At 47.1% G+C, this 8,362-nt stretch overlaps 1 protein-coding gene across 1 annotated transcript in view; it reads left to right on the top strand.

Moving 5' to 3' along the window:
• Nucleotides 1–8,362, top strand: part of ANPEP (alanyl (membrane) aminopeptidase) — a 29,658-nt gene that overhangs the window by 3,509 nt on the left and 17,787 nt on the right. The window lies entirely within an intron of this gene.

The raw sequence follows: 8,362 nt of genomic DNA, 5'->3' as shown, positions 1-8,362 counted from the left end.
AGGATGGACAAGGTCCAAAGCTCCCAGAGGAAGCACCCTGGGGGGCTGGCCTGGGCCCAGGCTCCTGCAGCTGTGGGTGGAGACCTCAGAAGCCTGGGAGAAAGCCAGGAGCCTCAGGGGCCAGAAAGTGCCGGCGCTGGGGCCCCAGCCTCATTCCCGCTCTTCACTGTCTGCTCCTTCAGAGCAGACAGATGCCTTCGGTTTTTCCATCGCTCCCAGCCTGCCCAGCCCTGCAGCTAAAGGCGGGGGAGGTGCTGAGTAAGCCTGAGCAGCAGCTTACCCCCAGGGCCCGGTAGTCTGGGAGGGAGCCTGGGCTGCATAGTTGCCAGACTTCTGGTCCTGGGTTTCCCCACCACAGTCCCTCCCAGGCTCCTGGTGTTTTCATGTTTGAATAGAAAGTAACTTGCACTCCCAAACCTGAGATAAAGCTTTGTCTCCTATATGAGTGGCTATGCCTCAAATATTCTCTAACATGAGCATTGTTAGCCTTTTTTTTTTTTTAATTTATAACTTTTGTTCTCTGGACCAAAGCATAATCAGGTTAGAAATATATAAACCCACAGGTAGAAAGGCAGCTTTGGTTGAGACGGGGGCTGGGGACTCAGCTTCTTCCCCATCCAGAGATAAATAGTAAAAGGAATGCACACATCTGCTCATTGGCAGAAAGCTTCCATTCCAAAGACTCTTTGCACATGTCGCCTCCCCAGAATTCTACGGGGTGGAGCAGTGATTCCCAAAGTGAGCGCAGCCGAACAAGATGATTTTGTTGGCTATCTAGATGAAAAATTTTCATTTATTTATTCATTTTTAATAATTCTATTTATCTTTGGCTGTGCTGGGTCTTCGTTGCTGTGTGGACTTTTCTCTAGTTGCAGCAAGTGGGGGCTACTCTCTAGTCGCAGTTTGTGAGCTTCTCATTGCGGTGGCTCCTCTTGTTGTGGAGAACCGGCTCTAGGACACAAGGGCTTCAGGAGCTGCAGCGCCTGGGCCCTAGAGCACAGCTCAGTAGTTGTGGCATGGGGGCTTAGATGCTCTGTGGCATGTGGGAGTCTTCCCAGATCAGGGATCAAACCTGTGTCTCCTGCATTTGGCAAGTGGATTCTTTACCACTGACCCACCGGGAAAGCCCCTTTATTTATTTTTTAATTTTTATTTTATAAGTCATTTTCCTTTTTCAAAGCAACCTTATCCGTGGTACTTTGTTACGATGGCCTGAGCTGACTAGTACATCAACTTTATTTTTATTTATTTCTTTTAGTATTTATTTGGCTTTGCCGGGTCCCAGCTGTGGCACACGGGATCTTCAGTCTTTGTTGCGCCATGTGAGGTCTTCAGTTATGGCCTGCGAACTCTTAGTTGCAGCATACGGGCTCTAGTTCCCCGACCAGGAATGCAATCCAGGCCCCCTACACTGGGAGCATGGAGTCTTAGCCACTAGACCAGCAGGGAAGTCCCGAATTGTCTTATTGTTGCATCTGTTCCATGAGCATGTGTTACCTGTCTGCTGTGTACCAAGTGCTTGCCTGGTGTAGAGGATTCTACCCTCATGGCACTGAGTCTTGGGGGTGCTGCGAGGGCTTCCCTGGAGTAGCATCACTGAAGTGAGCTTCCTGGATGAGTGGGTGGCAGGTGAGGGAAAGACACAAGCTTTCCAGGCCCAAAGAGCCGCTTGGGGTGGGAGTGAAGGGTGGAGGAGGGAAGAGATGATGGGCTCGAGAAACCAAAAGAGGCCAGTGGGGCAGAACAACAGGGGGCAAAGGCTTGAGATGAGACCAGAGACTCACTGGAGGCTAGATCATACTGGACCTATAGGCCGTTGCAAGGAGTGTGGACCTTGTCGTTCATTCAGCCAACACTGGGCTTCTCCCCTGTGCTAGGCATGGCACAGTCTACAAGTCATGGCTCCCTTGAGGTGCCTCGGTCTAGTGAGAAGCTTTTGAACAACATAGATGGCCTTTTCTTAAGTTCTGTGACAGAAGTGTGAGCCAGAGGCCAGGGAAACATCAGGGGAGAGGAGCTGCCTCTGCTTGAGAAGGCAGTGACATTTGACCTGGGTTTTGAAGGATGAATAGGAGTTTGACAGGAAAGAGAGGAAAGGCATTCTCAGCAGTGAAAGCAGGCACAGAGATATGAAAAAGTCCAGGGAGTTTGGGAGAAATGCCAACAACTGCAGTCACGCTGGGCACCGGAAAGAGGAGAGGCCAGAAGGTCAAGTCCACAGATTTTCAGGCTTGAGCCAGAGGTGAGCTTTCGTCCTCTAAGCAGTGAGGGGAGGGACACCAGGTGCAAGCAGGAGAGGAAGATCTCTCTGCCAGGTTGTGTGGGCAGGTTGGGTGACAGGAGAGGAGAGCGAGGTTATTGCTACCCAGTGGGCTGTGGCCGTGGCCATGCGTGGGCTGTGGTGGGGGCTGGGAGAGAGATCTCTTTTTATTATCAAAGAAGGTGGGGGCTGTGGAGCTTGCCCCTCTCTGTGTCCCCAGACTGGGCCGGCACAATGCCCAGAAAAGGGACCTCTCATTCCAGGGCAATAGGCTGCCTGCTGCGCCAACTTTGAAGACCAGAGGCCCTTTCCAAAAGAGTAAGGATTCCAGCCAGCTGGGCCCATGGGCTGTGTCCAAAGCAAACAGGAAAAGGCCATGGTGGGCCAGGCAGGGCCTCTTTCTTTGTTTGGAGTCGGGAACAGGCCAAGCAGGCTTGTGTGTCTCTCTGCTGCAAAGGTGGGAGCAAGCTGCAGGCCCTACAGAGTAAAACTTGTTGTGGGGGGAATACATGGCCCCTGGGTGCCAGCCTTCAAGGGCACAAGAAAGATGGTTTTTCTTGGCAAATTCTAGCCCTGATGGAGTGAGATGGGGAGCACATACTTCTCTCTCTCGATCATCCTCAGGGGCCTCTGTTCCCTTAGTCACAGTGACCAAGCTGGAGCCCTCCCCCGGGGACTTGGTTTCCCCACTCTTGCTCCTTGGTCATCAGCCCAGGCCTAATAGGGGTGGCTGCAGGTCACTGCAATGGAAAGTCCACACTGCCCAGACCAGGGCCCCGGGGGCATGTCTCCAGAGAGAAGGAGGGAAGTGATGACTGCTCAGAGCACCTCGAGCCCAAACATGGGCACCCGGGATTCCCCTGAAGACTCTATCCTGTACTCAGACCCAGGCCAGATGACAGGTGGCAGTCATTCAGTCTCCCAGGGATGCCTGGATGAATTAACCTATGAATATATTCAATCCACTCACACATTTGTTTACCAAGTCTCCAGGCAAGCTCAGGGATGGCCAGCCCAAGCCAGGGCAGGGAGTGGCAGAGGAGCAAGGTCCTCAAGGAGCTGATGAAGAAGGCAGACTCAAGCCCTGAGATGCATCTGGCCCGAGCAAGAGTCTTGCCTGTATGCCATGGTTGGAGAAGGGCTCAGAGAAGGAGCAGACCATTCTCCCAGGGCAAGGTGGGAGTGGAGGCAGGGGTGGAGATGGGCTACAGAGACTCCAATAAGGAGTGATTCCTGAGTAGAATCACTCATTCATCCATGCACCAGTCCCTGCCTGTGTGCATTCACTTCAGTTCAGTTTAGTTGAGTCGGTGATGCCATCCAGCTGTCTCATCCTCTACAGTCCCCTTCTCCTCCTGCCTAAAATCTTTCCCAGCATCAGGGTCTTTTCCAATGAGTCAGTTCTTTACATCAGGTGGCCAACGTATTGGAGTTTCAGTTTCAGCATCAGTCCTTCCAGTGAACACCCAGGACTGATCTCCTTTAGGATGGACTGGTTGGATCTCCTTGCAGTCCAAGGGACTCTCAGGAGTCTTCTCCAACACCACAGTTCAAAAGCAACAATTCTTTGGTGCTCAGCTTTCTTTATAGTCCAACTCTCACATCCATACATGACTACTGGAAAAACCATAGCCTTGACTAGACGGACCTTTGTTGGCAAAGTAATGTCTCTGCTTTTTAATATACTGTCTAGGTTGGTCATAACTTTTCTTCCAAGGAATAAGCATCTTTTAAGTTCACGGCTGCAGTCACGATCTACAGTGATTTTGGAGGCCCCCCAAAAATAAAGTCTGTCACGGTTTCCACTGTTTCCCCATCTATTTGCCATGAAGTGATGGGACCAGATGCCATGATCTTAGTTTTCTGAATGCTGAGCTTTAAGCCAACTTTTTCACTCTCTTCTTTCACTTTCATTAAGAGGCTCTTAAGTTATTCTTTGCTTTCTGCCATAAGGGTGGTGTCATCTGCATATCTGAGGTTATTGATATTTCTCCTGGCAATCTTGATTCCAGCTTGTGCTTCATCCCACCCAGAGTTTCTCATGATGTACTCTGCATAAAAGTTAAATAAGCAGGGTGACAATATGTAGCCTTGACATACTCCTTTCCCGATTTGGAACCAGTCTGTTCCATGTTCAGTTCTAACTGTTGCTTACTGACCTGCACACAAATTTCTCAAGAGTCAGGTCAGGTGGTCTGGTATTCCCATCTCTTTCAGAATTTTCCATAGTTTGTGGTGATCCACCCAGTCAAAGGCTTTGGCATAGTCAATAAAGCAGAAATAGATGTTTTTCTGGAACTCTCTTGCTTTTTCCATGATCCAACAGATGTTGGCAATTTGATCTCTGGTTGCTCTGACTTTTCTAAAACCAGCTTGAACATCTGGAAGTTCACAGTTCACATACTGTTGAAGCCTGGCTTGGATAATTTTGAGTATTACTTTGCTAGTGTGTGAGATGAATGCAGTTGTGTGGTAGTTTGAACATTCTTTTGCATTGCCTTTCTTTGGGATTGGAATGAAACTGACCTTTTCCAGTCCTGTGGCCACTGCTGAGTTTTCCAAATTTGCTGGCATGTTGAGTGCAGCACTTTCACAGCATCATCTTTCAGGATTTGAAATAGCTCAACTGGAATTCCATCACCTCCACTAGCTTTGTTTGTAGTGATGCTTCCTAAGGCCCACTCTACTTCACATTCCAGGATGTCTGGCTCTAGGTGAGTGATCATACCATCGTGATTATCTTTGTCATGAAGATCTTTTTTATACAGTTCTTCTGTGTATTCTTGCTACCTCTTCTTAATATCTTTTGCTTCTGTTAGGTCCATACCATTTCTATCCTTTATTGAGCCCATCTTTGCATGAAATGTCCCCTTGGTATCTCTAATTTTCTTGAAGAAATATCTAGTCTTTCCTATTTTATTGTTTTCCTCTATTTCTTTGCACTGATCACTGAGGAAGGCTTTCTTATCTCTCCTTGCTATTCTTTGGAACTCTGAATTCAAATGGGTTTATCTTCCCTTTTCTCCTTTGCTTTTCTCTTCTTTTCTTTTCACAGCTATTTGTAAGGCCTTCTCAGACAGCCATTTTGCTTTTTTGCATTTCTTTTTCTTGTGGATGGTCTTGATCCCTGTCTCCTGTACAATGTCACGAACCTCCGTCCATAGTTCTTTAGGCACTCTATCATATCTAATCCCTTGAATCTATTTCTCACTTCTACTGTATAATCATAAGGGATTTGATTTAGGTTATACCTGAATGGTCTAGTGGTTTTCCCTACTTTCTTCAGTTTAAGTCTGAATTTGGCAATAAGGAGTTCATGATCTGGGCCACAGTCAGCTCTCAGTCTTGTTTTTGCTGACTGAATAAACCTTCTCCATCTTTGGATGCAAAGAATGTAATCAATCTGACTTTGGTATTGACCATCTGGTGATGTCCATGTGTAGAGTCTTCTCTTGTGTTGTTGGAAGAGGGTGTTTGCTATGACCAGTACGTTCCCTTGGCAAAACTCCGTTAGCCTGTGATCTGCTTTGTTTTGTACTCCAGGGCCAAATTTGCCTGTTACCCCAGGTGTTTCTTGACTTCCCACTTTTGCATTCTCTAGTCCCCTATAATGAAAAGGATATCTTTTGGGGGTGTTAATTCTAGAAGGTCTTGTAGGTCTTCATAGAACCATTCAACTTCAGCTTCTTCAGCATTACTGGTCAGGGCATAGACTTGGATTACCGTGATATTGAATGGTTTACCTTGGAAACAAAGAGAGATCATTCTGTCATTTTTGAGATTGCATCCAAGTATTGCAATTTGGACTTTTTTGTTGACTATGATGGCTACTCTATTTCTTCTAAGGGATTCTTGCCCACAGTAGTAGATATCATCTGAGTTAAACGGTCATCTAGTAGTAGATGGTCATCTGAGTTAAATTTGCCCATTTCAGTCTATTTTAGTTTGCTGATTCCTAAAATGTCGACATTCACCCTTGCCATCTCCTGTTTGACCACTTCCAATTTGCTTTGATTCATGGCCCTAACATTCCAGATTCCTATGCAATATTGCTCTTTGCAGCATCGGACTTTGCTTCTATCACCAGTCACATCCACAACTGGGTGTTGTCTTTGCTTTGGCTTTGTCTCTTCATTCTTTCTGGAGTTATTTCTCCACTGATTTCCAGTAGCATATTGGGCACCTACCGACCTGGGGAGTTCATCTTTAAGTGTTCTATCTTTTTGCCTTTTCATACCATTCAGGGGGTTCTTAAGGCATTCACTTAACAAATATTTATTGAAGACATCCCTGGTGGTCCAGTGGTGAAGAATCCACCTGCCAATGCAGGGTACATGGGTTTGGTCCCTGGTCTGGGAAGATCCCACATGCCATGGAGCAACTAAGCCCATGTGCTGTGACTACTTAGCCCACGGTCTAGAGCCCGTGCTCCACAATGAGAGAAGCCAACTAGAGAGCAGCTCCTTCTCCCTGCAGCTAGAGAAAGCCTGCCTGCAGCAATGAAGACCCAGGGCAGCCAAAAATAAATAAATAAAAAATTAAAACTATACATTAAAAAAAAACCCAAATATGTGTTGAGTGACTACTACATGCCTGATACCATCAGTGAGCAGAAGCAGCCATGGACTGCTCTCATGGGGGTCTGTTGGTGGTGGGGGTAGGGGAAGCACTCAGGTCATCACCACACAGATCAAATGGAAAACTATGCCAAATTATAGGGCTTTGAAGAGAGGTTTGTGGTTCTCAGGAGCTTGACCTGGTCAAGGAGGCCAGGACATCTTCTCTGAGAAAGACTTGAAGAATAAATAAGGAGTAACCAGAGCAAGAGTAGGAGGAAGATGATCCAAGCAGAGAGAGTTGCACGTGCAAAGGTCCTGTGGTAGATGGCCTGGATGAAGGCCAGACTGGCTAGAGTTCCACAGCAGAGAGGAGTGTGGTAAGAATGAGGTCAGGCAGTCAGCCAGCTGACAGCACTTGACTTGCCGGTATCAGAAGATTTGGTCTGAATTCCGAGAGCAAAAGGATACTTTTAAGCAATGGTGCAAAATGATTCAACTTATGTAGCAAACTGGTTTTATTGTTGTTGTTGTTGAGTCAACAAGTCGTGTCTGACTCTTGGCAACCCCATGGACTGCAGCACACGAGGCTTCCCTGTCCTTCACTATCTCCCGGAGCTTACTCAAACTCATGTGCATTGAGTCAGGGATGCCATCCAATCATCTTATCCTTTGTCATTCCCTTCTCCTTCTGCTTTCAATCTTTCCTGGCATTAGGGTCTTTTCCAGTGAGTTGGCTCTTTGCATCAGGTGGCCAAAGTACTGGAGCTTCAGCTTCAGCATCAGTCCTTCCAATGAATATTCAGGGTTTGAGGAGCCCAAATGTTAGCAAGGAGTCCATGAGGGTCTAGAAGTGCCCACATAAACAGTGAGAATGGCTTTGACTCAGGACATGGTGAGACTGGGGGGCAGGGTGAGTTGAATGTTGGGGTGAGGATCAGGCAGTGTTGAAGTCTGAGAAACTGGGCTGGTGGATGGGAGGGGTGACAATGAACTTCGTATTCCTGTAAGAACATATTATATTGAGTATGATAAGTAATATCTTCATTTTTCCCAGGGATAGAATGGTTGACTTCTGGGGAAAAAGAACAAAGGACTTTCAGGTTCTACTATAATGCGTGTGCTCAGTCACTCAGTTATGTCCGAGTGACTCCTCGGACTTTGTGACTCCTCAGACTGCAGCCCGCCAGGCTCCTCTGTCCATGGGATTTCCCAGGCAGGAATACTGGAGTGGGTTGCCATTTCCTCCTCCAAGGGGTCTTCCTGACCCAGGGTTTGAACTCATGTCTCTTGCATCTCCTGCATTGGCAGGAGGATTCTTTACCACTGAGCCACCTGGGAAGCCCTCTACTATAGTAGATGGTGTTTAATATGTTTTCTCATTAAATCTGTTCAACAAACCTGAGAAATAAATTCTAACATGTGTGTATGAAGAAAGGGGTCTCAGAAAGGTAAAATTACCTGCCCAAGGTCATGGCTGGGAAAAGGTTAAGCCTCCACCAGCCTCCTCTCTTTAAAAAAAAAAAAAAAAAAAGAAAAAAAACTT

This window comes from Bison bison, unplaced genomic scaffold (genome assembly GCF_000754665.1).
Source record: "Bison bison bison isolate TAMUID 2011002044 unplaced genomic scaffold, Bison_UMD1.0 scf7180017864155, whole genome shotgun sequence".
Classification (NCBI taxonomy): domain Eukaryota; kingdom Metazoa; phylum Chordata; class Mammalia; order Artiodactyla; family Bovidae; genus Bison; species Bison bison.
Note: the sequence above shows the minus strand (reverse complement) of the source record. Positions and strands in the feature narration are given on the sequence as shown.